At 35.5% G+C, this 20,476-nt stretch overlaps 1 long non-coding RNA gene across 1 annotated transcript; it reads right to left on the bottom strand.

Moving 5' to 3' along the window:
• Positions 1 to 17,831: 17,831 nt before the first annotated feature.
• Positions 17,832 to 20,029, bottom strand: LOC149819032 (uncharacterized). The gene is made up of 2 exons (XR_016427420.1): positions 19,692 to 20,029; positions 17,832 to 18,757 (listed from the first exon to the last, which is right to left on the bottom strand). It is a non-coding gene; the product is annotated as an uncharacterized LOC149819032 (long non-coding RNA).
• Between the last annotated feature and the right edge of the window lie 447 nt (positions 20,030 to 20,476).

The raw sequence follows: 20,476 nt of genomic DNA, 5'->3' as shown, positions 1-20,476 counted from the left end.
AATATGGATGAGCAAGTCGGTTAAATGTGAACCAACATAAACACCAATCTCGTAGAATATGTGTTGATATGGATACGTTTTGGCGGTCATGTCTTGGGTCAAATGTGAACTTGTCTCTCTCCATGGTGGATTAGGGGACAACGGACTTCGATACTTGAGGTGGAGGTGGAGCAACGTCAGTATGCCTAATGGTGTACTACGTTGACTACAAAAAGAAGGACGAAATATCCCAAACTCTTAGTTTCAGAGAGAGGAATGTCTTGATGAAGAATCCTGGACTATGGTGTAAATATCTTAGTGTTCCTCCATAGGTTTAAAATATAAAATAAAATGTTTGAATGAACACCCGTGAGAGGCCTAAGAACCCAAAGTGACCTGAGAAGTGGTCTCTCGGGAGTTGAATCAGGATGATCATTTAAATTATGATGGTTGCAAGTATGTTATGTAATTTCAAAAGCAATTTAAATGAAAAATATAAATTATTTTATGTCATACAAATAAGTCATGTCATATGCATAATTGTTATGCCTCAATTACATGTTACGATGTAAGGTCATATAAATGGTGATTTTTTTATTAAAAATATTTTATTTGCTTTATATACGTTGCATATTAGAGACCGAGTAAAGGTCTATGGAATCATAAGAGACATTAAGTTATCTCATATTATTTTTAAAATATTTTTCAGGCTCACAGGAGTAGGCAGATAGATAACACAATACAAGGGGACTCAAGTGTGTTTTTAGAATAAACCGGACTACATCTTAGAGTATTTTTATTTTGGTTGTGAAACTCTAATAATTTATTCAATGAAATGAATGAAATTATTTTGGTTACTTTAAATGAATGAATGTTGTGTTTATTTTAAATGAATGAAAAAAAAGAGACTTATGTTGTGTTTTCTAAAAGAGTTATTATAAGCAAATATCTCTAAACTTTTGGAGTGTCACATCCTAGGCCCATTCACACACACATTACTTTCAGGTAACCATATGTGTCATTAATATATAAAAGTTACATATATTAAGGGTCCTATGTAGTATCTCATTTCATGAGTACTCTAGAGACAATCTAAATCTCATAAAAGATGAGTCCATCAAAAGTGAAGACCTGCTTGAACCACTTTAGCCAAATTGGCCTATTAATCTCATTAAGAGACATCAAACTCATTCTTATATCACAATTTTTTGAGTATTTACATTAAAATGAGACATGAAGATACTCTCGATCTTCATATATATTATGGTATTTATCTAATTATTCTAGTGACTTATTTTTTTCATTGAACCAAGAACTAGGGCAATCCGATCTACATGGTTTGGTTCCCATCGGAGATAATTTCTTTGATAGGTTTTAGTCTCATTCTATCAAATTTATTTTGGATAATCTTTTTGCGAAAGACCTTTTGTACATTGATATGACTAGTTTTGCATGACATCTCATAATCAACAAAAAATACTCCTTGGTTGAGTAATAATTCACATAATTATGCTTTAAACTATATAAGTCTAGATTTCTCTAATTTCATATTCTTCACCTTCATATAGTTATTTGATTTATTTGAGCTTCTATATAAAAAGGCTTTTACACCAGCAAAAACTAGTATCATCAATTGTATTCATAAAATCAAGTGAGTTGTCACCATGTGTCTAAATGTCCAAAAATTCTTAGACAATTCATCCACTCATCTATTCAACAAAATTAAAATTATAATTGTCATTCTCATCATTGTACTTTTAAGTACCCATGTTCTATAATCTTAAAAAATCAAGATTCTTCAGGGCATGAAATGAATAACATTTATACTGCTTATTTTTCTAGATTATCAATTCTTTGGCTTATCTTACTTATGATATGATTTGTATAATTCTAACTCATAGCATAGATAAAAATTGTCAATGATATTCATTTATTTAGTTATGGCCAATATCTTCTAGTGTAAAAATAACACTAAGATCATATTGTATATCTATGATTAGCTTTTCTCTAAAGCTTTTCAATGTCAGTGGATTGTGATCCACTTGCATGATAAAACAATTATAATGTCATACATTGAAACAATCAATTGTCAAAAAAAATTTAGTGAGAAGAATATTGCAATCCATTCTATTACTCATGATCAACATATCACCCACATGAAAAATATTCAAATTCAAAAAATAACATGTTAGGATCATAAAATCTCTTATCTGTTGTGTTTGTCTAATTAAGATACAAAAAAAAAACTCATTTTAAATGTAATATATAATTGCTCAATAAGAGTCATTCTCAAATTCATCACTATATAGATATAGTGGATTTTCAAATGTTAAGAATTTTCTTTAATATTATATAATTAATGATTTTTCTATTCTGGGTTTTCAAATTTCAAAATTGTAATTTAAAATTTTTATTAGGTTATTTTAGATCAAAAATTAAAACACTAAAATTCAAACTCATAACAATTTCAAACATAGTAGATATGAAAATCGTTTGCAAATCTAATCAAATCAATTATTACCCCCATGAGTTGGAGTATATGACAAATCTCATCCAATAATACAATTGAAGTTCAAACTAATTATATATGAATCATTATTTTACCACTTTTCTATGAATACTCATACATGTAGATTCATGTTTAATAATGATTCAAGAAAATTCATTATATATTCATGCTTTCAAGCATCTAAAGATATCATATCAACATATTTCGCTAATTAAATATGAAGGCAAAATAACACCAACTTAATATTTAAATTGATTTTATCAAAGTCGCATAGAATCTCTAATAATTAGTTCTCCCAAAACATTAAGGGTAGGTTTGACCTACTAACCGTTCACAATAGGTAGATGGGCAGATTCGTCGTGGTAAATATATATGATACATATCTCAAAGGGTAAGCATGTACTTAGGTGAAATAGAACTTCACACTTATGTTGTTATTATATGACTCTACAATCGTCTCTATAAAAGACTATATTGTCTACCCCCACAATTTAGTGTAATTTTATATGTATAGTAATGAGTCAAAGATCCAAACCCATGTCCCACCATTTAATAAAATAAAAAATATCTTTACCTATTTCTACCACTAGTAAGGCATCGAGTATGATTGCTTTAGTGTCACAAAAATATAATTTGAATTGGTACATCCAAGCAACACTATCGGGCTAACCAAAAAATAAGAGCAACACACGAAACATGATAGGATATCTCATTCTTGATCTTTGATACAAATTGAAATTGGATTATGCATAATTAAACCTTTTTATGCTTCAATACATGCATTTGGTATATGTGTCTCTCAAACAATATTATTTAATTCACAATAAGCACAAAAAATTATCTTAGACAAACAAAAAACTTTTTAAATTAAAGACAATTTGCAACACAAGAAACTTCAACATTCAAATTCTCAAGACTAAGATAAAGGGTCAAAGTTAAAATTATAATGCTTGGATAAAAAACCATTTCTCAAGAAAAAAAATCATAAATATCACATTTTTATTTGAATTTGCACACAAGCATATAAGAGTCTCATTTAGATCCATATAGGTTGGTTAAAGAAGAAGTCATCATATGATTTAAGAGAAACTTTGGATATTCACATCAAAGAGCTCTTGAGATAATTATTATATCATTCAAGAGAAACTTTGAATATTCACATCAAAGAGCTCTTAAGAATAGTATCTTCATACAATGAGATGAGAGCATTCATATATTTATATCCAAATAAACTTTACATGACCTTTATTTATCAATCAAGATATATGTTGATCAAAATTATCATAACGAATAAACATGATCTAATTCACAAATATAGATTTAAAATCATACTTGTATCCAAAAGTTCAAATATGGGTCAAGATATAAAAACAACTAAAACTGGGTCTAAAAAATAGTTTAATGAGGATCTAAACTACCTTTAGAAAAGTAAAATTTAACAACATGTGTATATAACACTTTTATAAACACCAACCATAGGATCTAGAGAAATAAATCAAATGGATATGAGTCAATATCCAAACACATAACTCGACAAATATAAAATAGACCCAATGAAAGAGTCAATTTCAACTATATAAATATATAATCACATAATATCAATTTGCATGGTTACAAATAGCAAATTACTCTCAAAAGAATCCAAACCAAAAAAGTGGATATAAGTATGGTTTCAAAACAAATAACTCATGCTACAAATAGAACAAATCCTAAAAAATAATAATAATGATCTTAAATCAGAACAACATATAAGATTTAGCTTGCATAGTTAATAAGTGCAAATAAATGAACATTAATCTCAAATGGATCTAAATCATGAAAGTAGATATGGATCCAAAAACCAAGATCATGAGAAACATGCTTAATATAGAAAAGATCCAATATAGGATCTTAAGTGAACATTAGAATTCAGCTCACAAGTATAAAATAACTAAATGGATCCAATTAAAAAATCCTAAATTGGATTAGGATAAGAAATTTGGATCCAAGAGTGGATCAAAAAAATTAAATTTGAATTCAAAGCAGGGCCCTAAAACAAAAGCATGCATGCATCAATTTTGTACCTTCTAATGATGAAAAATATAATATAATTCATCTATATAATAATGATATCAAGGTTTAAGGAAAATACACTAAAAACAACATAAATCCTCCATGGTTAGGTTAAAAAATGCATGAGCATGCAACCACCTAATCCAAAAAGGCATAGACTATAGTATCTTGCCAATAGACCAAAAAAACTTTATGTATAGGATTAACAATGTACTTTAGTCCATTCAATTTTTTTATGATCGATCAAACAACTGCTTACGTGGTCGCTATGGAGCATGATGTCGCTTTTAATTTGTTAAAAATTTTGCACGATCCAGATGGCAACCATGATGATGATAAAAACCAAATTAGCTTGGAGGTGTGCACTATGACACTCTCTTAAAAGCAATTGTTTCTCCTTTGGATAAAAAAATGAGTGTAGAAGGATGAAGCACAACTTCTCTTTTGAGATACAATGAAGCCTGCACTTCTCATACTTTTCTCGATTACCTTTCGTACTAAGGCAACTAAATGCCACATCACGATTACCCTGAGCAACCCCACAAAGAAAAAAAAAACACTTTTTATACAAAAGTAAAAAGAAGAGGAAGAATAAGAATGGAGTCTACACCAGCCAAGCCATGCTAAGTCACCTAGGACAAAGGAACCTTCCAGGATTTATATAGACTTATATTGAACGGTGGTGGTCAACAGGTCCTTAAAGGTCCATTTATCACAATATTTAGCATGTTTTATGACTCTTAAAGCCACATATGCACCCACTAATGACTCTTAAGGTCTTGCATGCACCCATTAAAATCTAGAACGTTGGGCTAGCCATTAAGGCTAGATGGCACAATGATTCAGAATGACCCTTGATTGATTGGTCAACCTCTCAAAGTATTTTTGGTGTTAATCTCCTTTAAGAATTCATTAAATCCTTTTTAAGGAGGTTTTATGAGGTCTAAAATGGTCTAAAAAATAACAAAAAATTGGTCAAAGTCAAGCCAAGACCAAACTAAACCAAAGCAAGCCAGGACAAGCCAAATCTTAATCCAAGTCCAATTTAATTGACAAGCCCAAATGTCAGGCCCCTTGAGAGCCTTGCCCTTGCCCTCTAAACCAACTCTTCACATTTTTAACTCTAAGAGTTTTTAAAGATATTCAATGTTTGACTACACTTTTCATAAAGTAGGTTTTTCCCCTCCAAAACTCATTTCCAAAAAACTTAAGCATAGAGAGGATTATTTCGCCAAAGGCTACTAATTTTGAGCCAAAATAATAAAATATACTACATTTTCAATTACTAGATTAACCAACTAATTTGTAATTTGGTACTTATCGTTATTAGCATGTGTTATAAATATCACCAATATTTTAAAAACATCGCAATTTTATCACACAACATTTTCAAAGATTGATATAATACCAAAATAGGTACGATATCATAATACAAGCACAATAAAAACAATTTGGTGGTATTTTTTATTATTTGTTTAACTTGTTTATATAGTTTTACTTTTTATGAACTTCGGCCTTGTGGCAAAGGATACACACCCGGAGGTTACAAACTCGTGACATCCTATCAAGTTGGTGGCATTCACAAGTCCCTCCTACTAGATGAGTGGATCGGAGCCCTCATGGGCTTGCATAGATAACTGCTGTCAATAGAATATGTTTGTATTTTAATTTGTATAGCAAAATATACGCGATTCCTGTGTGTGTACGTGTGTGTGGAGATGTTGGCGCTTGCATGTGGGATTGTGTAGTGGTTGGGTCTTTTACACTTTATTAATAAAATAAAAAATGGCTACAATTATTAATAAAAATCTATTTCATATGGACAGATCAAACTATTTGCTGCAGTCAGGGCAGGGCTGGGCTGGGCTGGGCTGGGCTAGGCTAGGACTGGGCTACAAAAATGGATAAAAATCTATTTCATATGGAATCAGGGCTGGGCTAGGACTGGGCTTTTAAAAAAAAAAAATTAACTTCTTGAGAGAAACTCAAGCTCGGCTCCTTAAAGCTTGGCACATTAAAGGTCGGCTCAGGCTAGCTCATTTACATAAACGAGCTAGCCTTAGAGCTCACTTATCTAAATGAGCTCAAACCAAAGCACAGTTCTTTGGCTTACTGTCCTCGCTTAAGCTCGATTAGTTGCTGTTTTTCATAATGAATATGTTAAATTGTTGTTATATAAATTATAATACACATGGCAAGAAAAAAACTTTGCCCTACTAGTTAGGAACACGGATCCCAACATTTGAAATAGAATGGGTTCCATCCTACAATCAATCCTAGCCATCCAATCAATGGTTAGGATTGGTCCTACTAGTTAGGAACACGGATCCCAACATTTGAAATAGAATGGGTCCCATCCTACAATCAATATTGGTCCAAATTTTCACTTGGATGTGGACTGATTCTAGCCATTGAGATGGTTCCGCTGGATGGCTAGGATCGGCATATGATGGAACTCATCCTATGTCAAATGATGGGATCCGTGTTGACCAGTTGCTTGTCCTTCAACATTCTTCACACTTCTTTAATCAAAAGTTATATTCTTTCATATAATTTTGTATTATGTGTTCCACACTTGAATCTTCAATCGAAGGTGGCATTTTTTTTATTATTATTAACTCAAGCTCCCTTATATCCGAGCCCGCATTTGCTAAACCAAGCCGAGCTTGAGCAGACTAGTCTCGAGCTTGACTAGGCTTGTTTGCATCCCTAATCACCAATTTCCTCATTCTTCACTTTTATTATGCCGTAAATTAATGTACGCTGAGTTTCTTGAGGTTGTTTTTTATGCAGCAGCGTAGCATGCTTAGCATGCAGCTCCACTACTGCTGACCATATATCTCAACATTTCTTGATATGGACACCACACCCATCTCGTGAAATGCAAAGATGGATGTCTGTTAAGCAGTTTGGGGCATGCAGCGACTTTGCATATAATGTGAAGTCTTGTTTATATTGTCATGAAATTTATGTCTACTCTATTAGATCATCATTCTCAGAAGAAGAAAAAATGAAAGGTCACAAAAAGTTTTTTCAAACTTAGGCACAAGTAAATTCTTTGCACCTCGATTTTGGGAGACACACATTGCACCACGATTTTGAAAGATAAGAGAGATTTCAGTGTCCATCAACATGGGTGGGAAAAACCATCCTCAGTCATCCATTTCTCTGAAAATTTTTGTGCCCACACTTTTGGATGGTAAAGTCTTTTCCAGCAGGTTATGCCTATCTCTCACAAATTTATGGATTCATGTTTCCCAATAGTAAAGGGAACTCAAAAAATGCTGCACAAGATGTGAATTATCACCTGCTGATTTGAGGTCACTTATCATGTCCAGCAGGGTCTGGACCCACAACAACTGCCTTTTGGGCTGCACCAAGGGTTCAGGTCAACCCCTCTAATGTCACAAATATCACTCTTGGGACTAGGGGTGGGCATCGGGCCAGCCCGGAGATGGCCTGGCCCATTTACCAATGGGCCGGGTTTTGATCGGGTTCTTAACAAGCTGGGGTTTGAAGAGGAGCTCATGGCCCGAACCATTAGCCCAGAGGGCCAATGTGAAGCGGGCTGGGTCCGGCATGGCCCAACACAAATCCATTTGTAAATAATAATAATTAACAAGTTTCCAACGTTCTCCTTGATACACATACCCGATTTTTGGGTATGGTATCGGGGATCCGGACCCAAGTCTAATCAAGTCCACTATAAGATAAACCATACCCGGACCCGATAAAAACTACATGAACCAGACCCGGACCATACCCGGTCAAATAATATTTTTTATTATTTTTACATTGAAAATTTGTGGGTCTTAATCAAAACTCGGGTCAGGACCGAGTCTGGTATAAATTCCACAAATTATACCTAGATCCATGTAGTAATCGAACCTTTGGCTCCGGACCCGGGTCTTAATTGGGTCTTCTTATATATCACCATACCCAGACCCTATAGGTTTGGTCCGGGTCGGGGTCGGGTCCGGGTAAACCAGACCCATTGACACCCCTAAGTGTGATGCAATCTTGAGATGGGAGGAGAAATCTACCAACTATGAAGAAGAATCAAATTAACTACGAAAATAACTGAAATTTAAATTAAATAAGAAAGAAATATCAAGAAATTAAGATATCCCAAATTATCTCAAATCAAGTTAAACTATTAATCAATCCTCTCGTGTATTTATTTTGAAAAACCCTCCTTAGATGAACATAAGTCCAACTATTACAACTGGATCTGGAGGCGGACCTGATCCAGTGATTGGTGAACTGCTTTGTCCCCCATTATCCTCCAGTTTGGGTCACGTGAACTAAGATGGAGATGGGCTGAAAGCTTGCCTTCTTCATCCTCTTGTACTCCTAATCGACCTGTGCACGGTATGTTTCACTTGACTCGGTCCTGGGTCCGCTACCCGATCTACCTTTGGTACTCATGTCCATACAGTATGATCAATGAGCTGGAACTCATAGGTGTGAGTTGTTTCTACTAAATCTGCCACCATAGATGTGATCTACATGTTTGATTTAGTAAATATCAACCCGCAGATCACTGGATTCTGATACATAAATAGGTTTTTTCGACAAATCAAAAATTCAACTTTTGGCTCAAAAAATATTTTTTTTTCATCAGAAAAACATGATCCAAGGCAGATTTTTACGAAATCAAACATGTAGATCACATCTACTGTGTTAGATTGAGTCGAAACAGCCGGCAGCTATGGAGTTTAAACTCGTTGATACTGTATGGACTTGCGTATTGGAAAGACTTGTCCAGACCTAGAGGTGCATTTAAATGAGAAAGGATCAGGTGAGTGGTACCCCAGATGGTATTACCGTCAGAGGTCTACGGGATGCCATTTCAGTATTGAGCTTATGACTCTGTATAAAAGTGTTTTTCTAAATTAGCTATTAAAGGTATTTATTATTTATTATTGATTGTTCACTAACCAGTAACTGGTCTTGAAGACTTGAACATTCAATGGAGTTAGAGGTTGTTTGACCGTTGAAAACTAGTTTATTGTTCAAGGTCTTAGTTCCTGATCGGTTCACTACTAGCCCAAAATGCACCTTGTGATTTCAAAAATTTCAATCAGTCAATTTTTTTATATTACAATTGGGAAATTATTGTTGGAATAGTTCATTAAATTTTAAAATATTAAAATAATAAGTTTATGTATAACCCTAAGAAGAGTTAATGATGCTAAGAAAATTTCTAATAAATCCACTAAACCATAAAACCGGCCCCTTGCTCCCACCTCTGCTACCAATATTGTCATTCCAGAGGACTCGTAAACAACCCGCTAAAATCTATAATCTTGTTTGTGGTTCAATGGCCCTTGATGCCCATTATAGGCCGTCCCATCTCTCTCTCTCTCTCTCTCTCTCTCATGTGCTTCATTTACACAGTATCACGTGTTTCAGGGTTTGTTTGTTTTTTTATGTGAAACATGAAATCCATCATCGGGTGTGCAATTCTCAAGGAAGATTTGGGACAGGAGGGCAGATTAAGTTTAATCACATTGCACACTTTGAGTGTGCCGCATGATCTGCCCTCCCTCCATCTTTTGGGTAAGCTAAACGTGCAATGTGATGGCAGGTTGAAAAGATTCAAACACATGATTTTTGAGAAGGCACACGCAAAGCAACATGTTTTATGTGGTTAGGTCTATATTGACCTATTTTCATGGAAAGACACTATCTTTCTCTCTCTACTCGATGCATAGAGGGAGGAGGATACTTTTAATATAACCACGTACAAAAGAGAGTTTCTTTATTTAATTGGGTCTCTCATTAGATTCAACATAGAAAGGATTCTACAATTCATAAACTTCTTGGAGTCCATGCAAGATTGATTTTCTTAATGGCATTCCACTTGAGGTGAAGTCCTGTAACACCCCAAGATTTGTAACCACTTGTAAAACACATAAAAATTAAAAAAAAAATTATTAAATAATTCAAAACTTTAAGTGGGTTCCTTCTCCATCGGTTTACCCACTTTATATTCGAAGATGAGTTGGTCTAGGCGAACAAAACATTTGCACCTCCTACGACACTCCATACAAGAGTAGTGCTCGTGCAACTAATTTATCTCCAAAATCACATCGTAACCGATTATATATAACCAAGATGATCAAGTTGGCAGATCTGATCAGATTGCACACACGAAACCTCTGAGATTACACACACACTACATAATGCAGATTTAAAAATAAAAATAACATATTAGTAGATTTGATAACAACAATAAAAATAACATATAGGCAAGTCTGATCATAACATCAAAATAACATATAGGCAATTCTGATCATGGCATCAAAATAAAATATATGCAAGTCTGACGACATCAAAATAACATATAAGCAAGTTTGATCAGACTGCATACACGCAGTCTATAGGCAAGTTTGATCAGACTGCACACACATAACAAATCGGTAGGTCTGATTAGACTGCTCACAAAAATATATTGACAGATCTGATAACACTGCTCATAAAAATATATCAGTAGATTTGATCAGACTGCTCAAACGCAGCGTAATGTCAAATTTGATCAAGTTTGCTTATATGTTGAGATCACACCATCAATATCGATGTTTTTTTACGACAACAAGTTGTTCTCTACTATTATCTTGGTCATACGAATGGAAGAAAATTGTCCAAATATCTCACAAAATCATTCAAAAAAAAACACTTATCGCCATCTCTATATCTTTTTCTACTTGAATATTTCTGCATAAAATACATTAACTTATACACTTGGCAGTATTATCTTCGCAGAAAGAAATAAAAGTATGTAAGTTAAAAAATAATTATCACAATTACCTGGATGACCTCATTCCATACTTCATTATCAACCTCGATGCATTTTTTTTGTCCCACCCAAAGCCACTTGTATTTAACAACTTCTTGCATATTTGCCACCCTGGCTTCGTGTTCTTATCTAATTCTTGACCAAACCTTTCAATCATCTATTTTTCTACAACCCTCAACGCTTTTGTTCTCATCAACCCCCCTCCTGATTTCATGTCTGGTATATGTGCTTGTTCGTGCATGCACAAAACCAAGTATTCCATTTCATAGTTAGCCCACTTCAAGCTACCAATTCTTTCATTTTGCACTTCATTTTGCACCCCTTCTTGCACCATCACTAAAAAAATATAATGTAACATCATATATTTTGTATGCAAAATAAAAAACATGAAAAGAATTCACAATGCATGCATATCATTCACAAAGGACGTGAAGCATAAGTTGCATTTTGTTTTCACAGGCACTTGTTGATGCATGCACTAAAAAATTTGCACAAGTTGCTAAGATCTATTGCACATGCACAAACGGAGAAATCTGGCAACATAAGCTCACAACTTCAAAGACATCCTATAAGCATGATGACTAAATGACAATTTAAAGAATCTAGAGAGCAAATCCAATGACAAGCTGAGAATTTAACAAAGTACTACTTAGCCCACATAATTAAGACCCTCTAGGATATGTTCGAATACTTGGGTTGAAGTTCTTGCTAGTGCAACAATCAGCATCATATTGCTATTTTACATTAGAATCAGAACAAAACAAACTGAAAAACAAAATCAAATTCCAAAGCATCAATGCCACTAATCAAGCACCCAAAAACAGACCCTTCGTCACAAAGAGGGCATCTATGCCCCTAATAAAACACCCAAACAGAACCTTGATCACAAAGAGGGCATCAATGAATGCCCTTAATCAAACACCCAAAGATAGATCCTAGTGGCATTAAGTGCATTTTGAGATGAATGACCTGTTTTTTGGTGTTCGATTAAGGGCGTTCATTGATGCCCTCTTCGTGATCAAGGTTCTGTTTGGGTGTTTGATTAGGGGCATTGATGCCCTCTTTGTCTAACACAGGCACCTCACCAGAAGCTCCTCGCTTCTTGGATTCCTTTCTTTCATATGGTATACTCAAAGAGGATGGCTCACTTGTCGTTGGGGCTTGTATTTCATTAGATTGTGTCCCACCATGTGAGCTCACCTTATCGACTATCACATTGGAGGGGGAGGAGGGGAGGCACACCTTCAGCATCAGTGTTCTTTTGTGATGAGTTGTGTTCTATTGTTGTTCTAATCACACCAATGATGTGATCCAGCCTATGCACACCCTGACGACAAGAAGCACAAGCGCCCAGCCAGCCTCAAACTGAGGATGGCACATCCACAACCCACCTAGGCACCCCACGCGTGCCAGTTTGCTTGTGCCCCATGCGCGCCAGTTTCCTTGCGCATCGCAGCCAATGCAGACCCAACTGCGTGCAAAAGTATGTTGTCAAAGGGACTTGAAGCATGGGCCGCCCAAATCAAGTTGGCGCATTATCTTGTACAGCCGATAAATAGGCTGACATATATGAAATTGAAGAATTGAATCCATTTTTGAGAATTAGTTTCTAAGTAGCTTAGCTTAGTTAAACTTAATTAGTTAGATCTGATCTAGCTCACTGAGCTTAGATCTACTCAAGGAAGACTAGTTTGAGCAGTGTTGATCTTCCAGGATCCTACTGCAGCATGCATCTACGATCCTCACAAGCTGATCGTTGAGTCATCCGACCGTGCGCTCAAGTTGATCCAAAGCCTCGACGGTCCTTAGGGCTAATTGTTCTAGATAGTCTAGTTTGCAGTTAAGATGAGTGCAATCACACGCTCTTACCTTTGGTTTTCCTAAGCACACTTCATTAAAGCACTTTTCTTGCATCTCTATGCAGATCAGACGTGATCTGCCACAACTGGCATCTTGCTGAACCTGTGCACCTAACAGCACTCCTACATAGCATCGCACCGCGTGCGCCTTGCTGTGATCGTGCTAGAGTGAAGCCCTAGCTCAGATCTGGTGTGCCTATGTGTGCACATTTCTGCAGCAGTGCACCTGCACGCACTAGTTCATTTCATCGCGGCTACTTGTGTGATCCTCGCCAGGTGCGCTGGTGTGTGCTACATCAGGGACTTGCGCTTGCGTGCACTGAGGCATACTTGCGCCTGCGTGCACTGAAGCATACATGTGTATGCATACGTTGAGGCATACCTGCACCTGTGTGTGCTGAATTGGATTTGCACCTGTGTGCGTAACACCTGTTTGAAGCGCCTGCGTGCGCAGCACCTTGCAGAGGCGCTTGTGTGCACCACAGTCATTTGCACACCGCGTGTGCACCTATGTCATTGAGTGCCTGCGCACGCTACTGTTATACAGCACAGCAACCCTGCCTGCATGCGCCGGTTTGTTATGTGATAAGTAGAGTCATGAGCTGATCAAAGTCCTATCGCGGCATCTGAACCTGGGAGGCACGAGTCTAAGAGCGCAACAAGTGGTATTAAAGCAGACATGTCGCCTAAGGCAACTTCAAGGAAGGACCATACAATGGACCAAATGCAGATGTGTTTTGAAGAAAGCTTCAAAGATGCTTCTAGCCATGTGAACAAGCTCAAAGAAAAGGTTACAGCAGTTGATGGCCAGATATGCAACATCAAGTCACAAATTTCATGTAATATCGTGTACTTTTTCTTCTTTATAAATTCTAAAATTTCTGAAAATTTGGCTAAGTATTTTGTACAAATGTTAAAACTTTGATTTTAGGTGGCGCTAGCTGAGTCTGGGCATGGCCCATGACACATTGACAAGACCTAATGAGGAAAATAAGATTTAGTAAAACTTTTTTTTTTGACCTCTAAATTGAGCAAAATTCGAGTAAAATTCGGATTAAATTTAGGCAAAATTTAGAGCCAAAATTCAGGTAATATATCATTAGATGTGTCTCAAAATTCTAAAAATATTGATATTTTGTTTTTTTGCATTTGGGCTATGGTTGGCCCAAAAATTGCATTTTTTAAAAAATGACCCGACTCGATGTGACTAGTTCTAGATTGGATCAGATTTGATTCAATCTGTTTGATCCAAGTTGATATGGATCTAGACCCAGTCTAAGACCCATATTAATTAGGATATGGTCTAGTTTGTGATCTATATGAATATGGATTTGGATCTTAGATCTGTATTTATATCCGAAATCCAATTTCAACCAATTTAAAGTTTTAAAATCAATATAAAGGTTAAATTGAGTTAAAATCCATGTTAAGAAGACTCTCAGAGGGGTGAGATACCCTCTAAAACTTTTTAAAAAATTATTATTTAATAAATAAATTTTAAATAATTAATTAAAAATTAAAAATTAAATAATTCCAAAATTTAATTTTTGATATGGCAGAGTTCTACATTTGTAGAACTCTACCTAAAATATAGAGATTCTAGAGGGAGGTGTCACCCTCTAAAAGAGTCCAAATGTAGTTAAAAGTAAAAAGTAAAAATAATAAAGTCACCAATTTGTTGAAAAAATGGAAAAGAGGTTAGAACTCTATCTCCAAGCCAAATGGGAAACCCTAGAGGGGCGTCACCCTCTAGAGGAGTCTAATCCTTATTTAAGACTCAAAAAAAAAAAGGAAGAAAGAAAGAGATAAAGAAAGACATAGAGAGAAACAATCGTGGGAGAGGAGAGAGAAAGGAAAAAGGGAAGGAAGAAGGAGAAGGATCTCCTTCCGTTTCGGGCATCTGACAATTTTTTTTTGCTCTTTTTTCATCTTTAATCAAAGGTGTGGGTTCCACTCTTGATTTGAATGGAGAAAAATAGTCTAAATCCAGTTTGTGTGAGATTTTAGTGGGAAAAAGGAGAAAATCTAAACGAGAATATATATATATATATATATATATATATATATATATATATATATATATATATGTGTGTGTGTGTGTGTGTGTGTGTGTGTGTGTGTGTGTTTTGTTAAATCAAGCCTTTGTTTCCTTTTTGGCATGCACTCAATTTTTGGATTTCGTGCTTATAGCGAAATCTATCTCACGAGTTAATTTTGTGCATGTTTCTTAGTTCTGTGCATTATAAAAGCTAAAAAAAATATGATCTGCCACTGTGCAGGTGGACAGATCTGGACCACTGTGTGTGCAGACAGATCTGGATAGATCTGCAGACTTTCATAGGTGCGTAAATCTACAGATTTTTGTGTGCACGCAAATCTGACCAGACCTGTTGCAGATTTATTTTTTTCACCAACATATTGTTTATTTTTCTTTTCAATAGTTGTTGAAATGACTATGTTGTAAATATGCCATTATGTACATGTGTGGAATCATTGGCTGTTAAAGAAAAAGAAGATCTGATTTTTTGTTATGATGTATAACAAATTTATTTTAGTTTTTTTTTTCAGCAGTACCAATGTTTCATATTAGAGCTATTTTAAGATTGTCATACTGCTTAATATCAAAATGGGATTTGATGCCATTAGGTTGGTCCAAACTATTTTCAATGTCGACTTATGAACTGCTATGATGTTGTTTTGTTTTTTGAAACCTTGAAACTGCATATAAGCATAATCATGTATCGAATATATATATATATATATATATATATATATATATATATATATATATATATATATATATATATATATATATATATATATATATGCATGTTATGTTTCATAGGTCTGTGGTTGTATATGTGCAATCAACCCTTAATTAATGAATATTTGTTGTTTAGTATGCTTTATGGAAGTTCGGTATCGGTCAGATTTGTTTTGCACATGCATATAGACAAATCTGGTCCAGATCTATAGTATTTACACATGTAGATCTGGACAAACTTACAGGCTATCACTTTATTTTTTTTCTTTGGACAGATCTGCAGGTATGATACATACACAGTTTCGGCTCATATCTATTGTATGCATATGCAGATCAGAACCGATATGCCTATTCACACTAGTTGGACAGATCTGGTTCGTGTATCAATGTGTATTTGGCCGACTGCACAGCCCAATTTCTTTTTTTGACTATTGGTACAGTTGTGCACCAGCCTTATGTTTCTTTTCCCAGCATATTGTTTCCCTTTTGAGTGCTGCCATAAACATGCAACAACCATTTAATTTCCAGCATGTTATTTCTTTGCGTAATCATGTAGCAGCAGAGTATATTTTCAGCATGTTATTCTTCTACATATATGTACACTAAACATGTGATCGATTGGGGTTTTGGTGGGCTATTGTAGAGCAGACCAATGTTGTATAGTTTTGTCCGTTGTCCATCGCCTTTGTGTTGCATGTTTTCTGCATGACAAACATGCTGCCAACGACATGCTAATGTTGTCTTGGACATTGTGGTAGCCTAGATATAACTCGGTGGTTATGTGTTGTATCTCAAGCATGCCCAAATTGGCAAAAGTGTTTATTGGTTATGTATACTCATGAAATGGAATATTACGTTGGCATAGATGTACATATCATGAACACAAAATTTCTAAAGTTATTTTGATGTTGCATTAACATGAACATGTGCATGTTTGGATGTTATGCATGAGATTAATCATGAAAGAAAAATGTAAGTTACAAGCATTTGTTCGTATATATATGCAATCTAAGTCTTTCAACAGTTGAATGTATTATCCATAGATTGACTTTCCCTCAGTGTTGATAAATACATGTGTCAAAAAAGTATAACAAAAATGCTCACACCTCCTTGTCCACCTTAATACCACAATTCCCTCCAATACATGGTAGATTCTTCTTCATTGTCCTCCTCCTACTGAGATCATAGTGCTTCATCAACCATGATAACTTAAGCCTTTTACTTTTAAACACATCATCATTTGCTTGTAGATAAACACCTAAAGTGTGCTTGAAATCTCTTCACCGATGGGCACTCACTAGCTCCTCGTGACACTTAAGTCCGGTGATATTGTTACATCCTCCAACATGATAATCATCATAATATCTCTGAACTAGAATGTGTTGATTGCCAAATTTCAAAATTGTACATCTAAGAGACTATGACTCCATAGTGGATCTCTAAGAATTTTAAAAAATACATATGATCCAATCTGTCATTCACTTCCTCCATTAATTTGGGCATAGGGCGGATTATAAAAATTATAAGGCATTTCAAAAAAATGTGTCATTTTTGCCGTAAAGTACAATCATTACATATAATATCTAAAATATGCTTTTAAATGCCTAATGAGCTTATACGAATTGAGCCAAGTCAAGTACCTATTCATACCTTACCGAGCCTATTTGAAGAGTTTGAACAAAGCTTTTTATTAGCTGAACATGAGCCAAGCCATGAGCTGCATGGCTTGCTTCCCAGCCCTAGGTGGGAAGCACTTTTTTCATGCAAAAGACACGAAAATGATCCTCTTTCCATTGTTTCACATTGAAATAAACGCCCCATTAAAAGTAGTCGCCAAATATTTTTTGCGATAAGCACAAGGAAAACTTCTAAAAATGTCATCCTATGCTTTATTAATCCACAAAATATCATTGTAAGTACAAGTCAATGCACTCTGTAGGGGCAAGATCCTATAACAAACAACTATTACCACAATAACATACCATCCGATAAAAAGTGATTTGCTATGCTTACATTTACATTTAATGATTTAAGTTAAAGGGATGCCTTTTCATCACCACCATGTACCGGATTTTTCAGTGGGACGGAATACCCGCTTTGATTCTTAATGCAGAGACTTGTTCCCGGAATCTTCTAATCTCGGATAACCAATCTCTTTGAAGCTACTACTGAATCGCTGTCGTAACCATGCTATACCAACTGCTACAACTGGCCGTTTAGGATTGAAGAGCTTTCTACACAAGCAGTTGAAACAGAAAGAAATCAACTCCTGGTTGAGCTGTCCACGAAAACAGCAGCAGTCAGCGACCTCCCCTGCAACAAGGTCACTGCTCATTCCACAGACAAATGTAGTGGCTGAGTCATGCACTAAAGGTGACGCTGCTTTCAGAAGAATGGGGTTCCTTTAGGAAGTCATATTGCAGCACTAGGGGAGACCTGCCATCCTCCACAGACTCCCATGCATCCAGAGTGAAACTCACCATGAATGTCTTAATTGAAAGGTAGTGAAGTACTTGAGACCCAGCTTCCAGAGAATTGATGCAGTGTGATCCTAATGTGATCCTTTCCCCTTCTCTTTCCCAAGAGGATTTTAACAGCGGTGCAGGCTTTCCAACTCTTTCCCTCTTCAATTTTTGGATATCAAACTGCTCAAGGTTTCCAAGTAGACTCTTTCTTTTAGGTGGCATCCAAGTGCAGCCATTTTTTTCGTGAAGGTTCGAGCAGTACATCCATGTTTGATACTGAAGCTCCATTTTTGTACTGACCGCCTACTTGACCACCATGGCTGCAAGCTACATGGTAGTAAACAAAAAATAAAACAACATAAGTGTTATTTGATAGGAAAAGGTAGCATATCTCTCTCTGTATTTATATATGGGTTTATATTTGGTATTAATGAAAGGTACCAAACTATTGAGCTAGCAAGCTGCATCAGCTTAACCTGACCACATAGATGTATATAACATGGTTTCTTTACCAGACTTTAGATTGTATTTTTTCATGTAAAAATATGAATTCATGAGTCATAAAAATTTGGTACATTGTGGGCCATTGATTGTTGAAGCCCTTAAAAATTTTGGTTACATGTCACAATCACATGATTCAAAGCTCATTTCCTACTAAACAAACACCATAGATCACATCTATTCCGATCTACAAAAAAAATTAGAAAATATGAAATAAAGGTGATTTCTATTCAATAGTCCCATACCTTCATTAGTACCAAATATTTACCCTATATATATATATATGTGTGTGTGTGTGTGTGTGTGTGTGTGTGTGTGTGTGTGTGACATGACCCACCCAAGTCACTGGGTCAAGCTTGGACGACCCGAGACCAAGTCCCAGGTTTGCCAACCATGGCGGAAGCATGTTATTCGGTGCTTTAATTTAAAGATGTAGAAGGTAGTAATGGATCATTTTCGGCAAAGAAACAAAGAACTATTTGTATGAATACCTGTAAAAAATGAACTGTTTTGAGTTGGACCAGGTAAAAGTAACTTCTTTTTCTTGACAAATGGAGGGATGCATGTGCCGTTGTAATTTCTAAGGTACACTGATGTGCATTCAGAGAAAAAAAATAAAAATAAAAAGATTGATATGCAACCCATTGACATCGATAATACAACACTTGAGTCTATTCAATTAGTTTATATCCAGCAAAGCACACACACCATCTGAACGTGGCAAATACAGAAAAGGAAAAGGTTCATTTTAAAGACATACCTCCATTTTCTTGCAGAAACACCAGCTTAATCCCTGCTAATCAATCTCCGGCATCCATCCTAGCAAGAAAAATCTCCCTTTCTTTACATAGAAATAAAATCGCATGCTTTGGACCAATGCCATTGGCATCACCAATATAATCTTCAAATGGACATTCCATAACAATGGCGGCCTTCAATGAAAAAGCTTCCACCTCTGGAGTCATGTACAAAGGAACATTTTTTGTATAATTCATCACTTCTCTGGAACCTTTATAATTTATCAGATCTAGAAAAGTATGCTGCACTACCCCTTCCACAACCATTTGCAACCATATTTTATCGGTATTTGACACATTAAACAACTTGATCTGAAAGTTGATACCCACAGGCAACCCTGAAATAAATGGCAAAGGATTTTCACTATCATTATTATCTACGTTCAGTTCTGCTCTGATGTGCTTAAATCTTCCACAAAAAGGAATATTTTTCAGTGAGAAAGCTTGAAGCAACTTATCAGCAGGAAATGGACAAGGTATGTCTTCCATATTTCCTCCACAGAATGTCTGTTTCAATACTTCAATAAAACCAGAGGGCTTAGTGCCCTCATGCAACACTTCTACCTGAGACAACAACAAAAACAATTTCTTGATGGCGAGATAAGAAAATCCTCCAGCCTTTGACATTGACAGCCTTATTACACAAGTTAAAAGCATCAACTCCACAAGATGGCACTCTTCTTCCCTGCTCAAACCCCGGAAGGTGTAAGCAGTTCTGCTAAGAGTTGCATCTAGCTTCCCCAGTAAC

This window comes from Nuphar pumila, chromosome 13 (assembly GCF_984573655.1).
Source record: "Nuphar pumila chromosome 13, dmNupPumi1.hap1.1, whole genome shotgun sequence".
In the NCBI taxonomy this organism is placed as follows: domain Eukaryota; kingdom Viridiplantae; phylum Streptophyta; class Magnoliopsida; order Nymphaeales; family Nymphaeaceae; genus Nuphar; species Nuphar pumila.
Note: the sequence above shows the minus strand (reverse complement) of the source record. Positions and strands in the feature narration are given on the sequence as shown.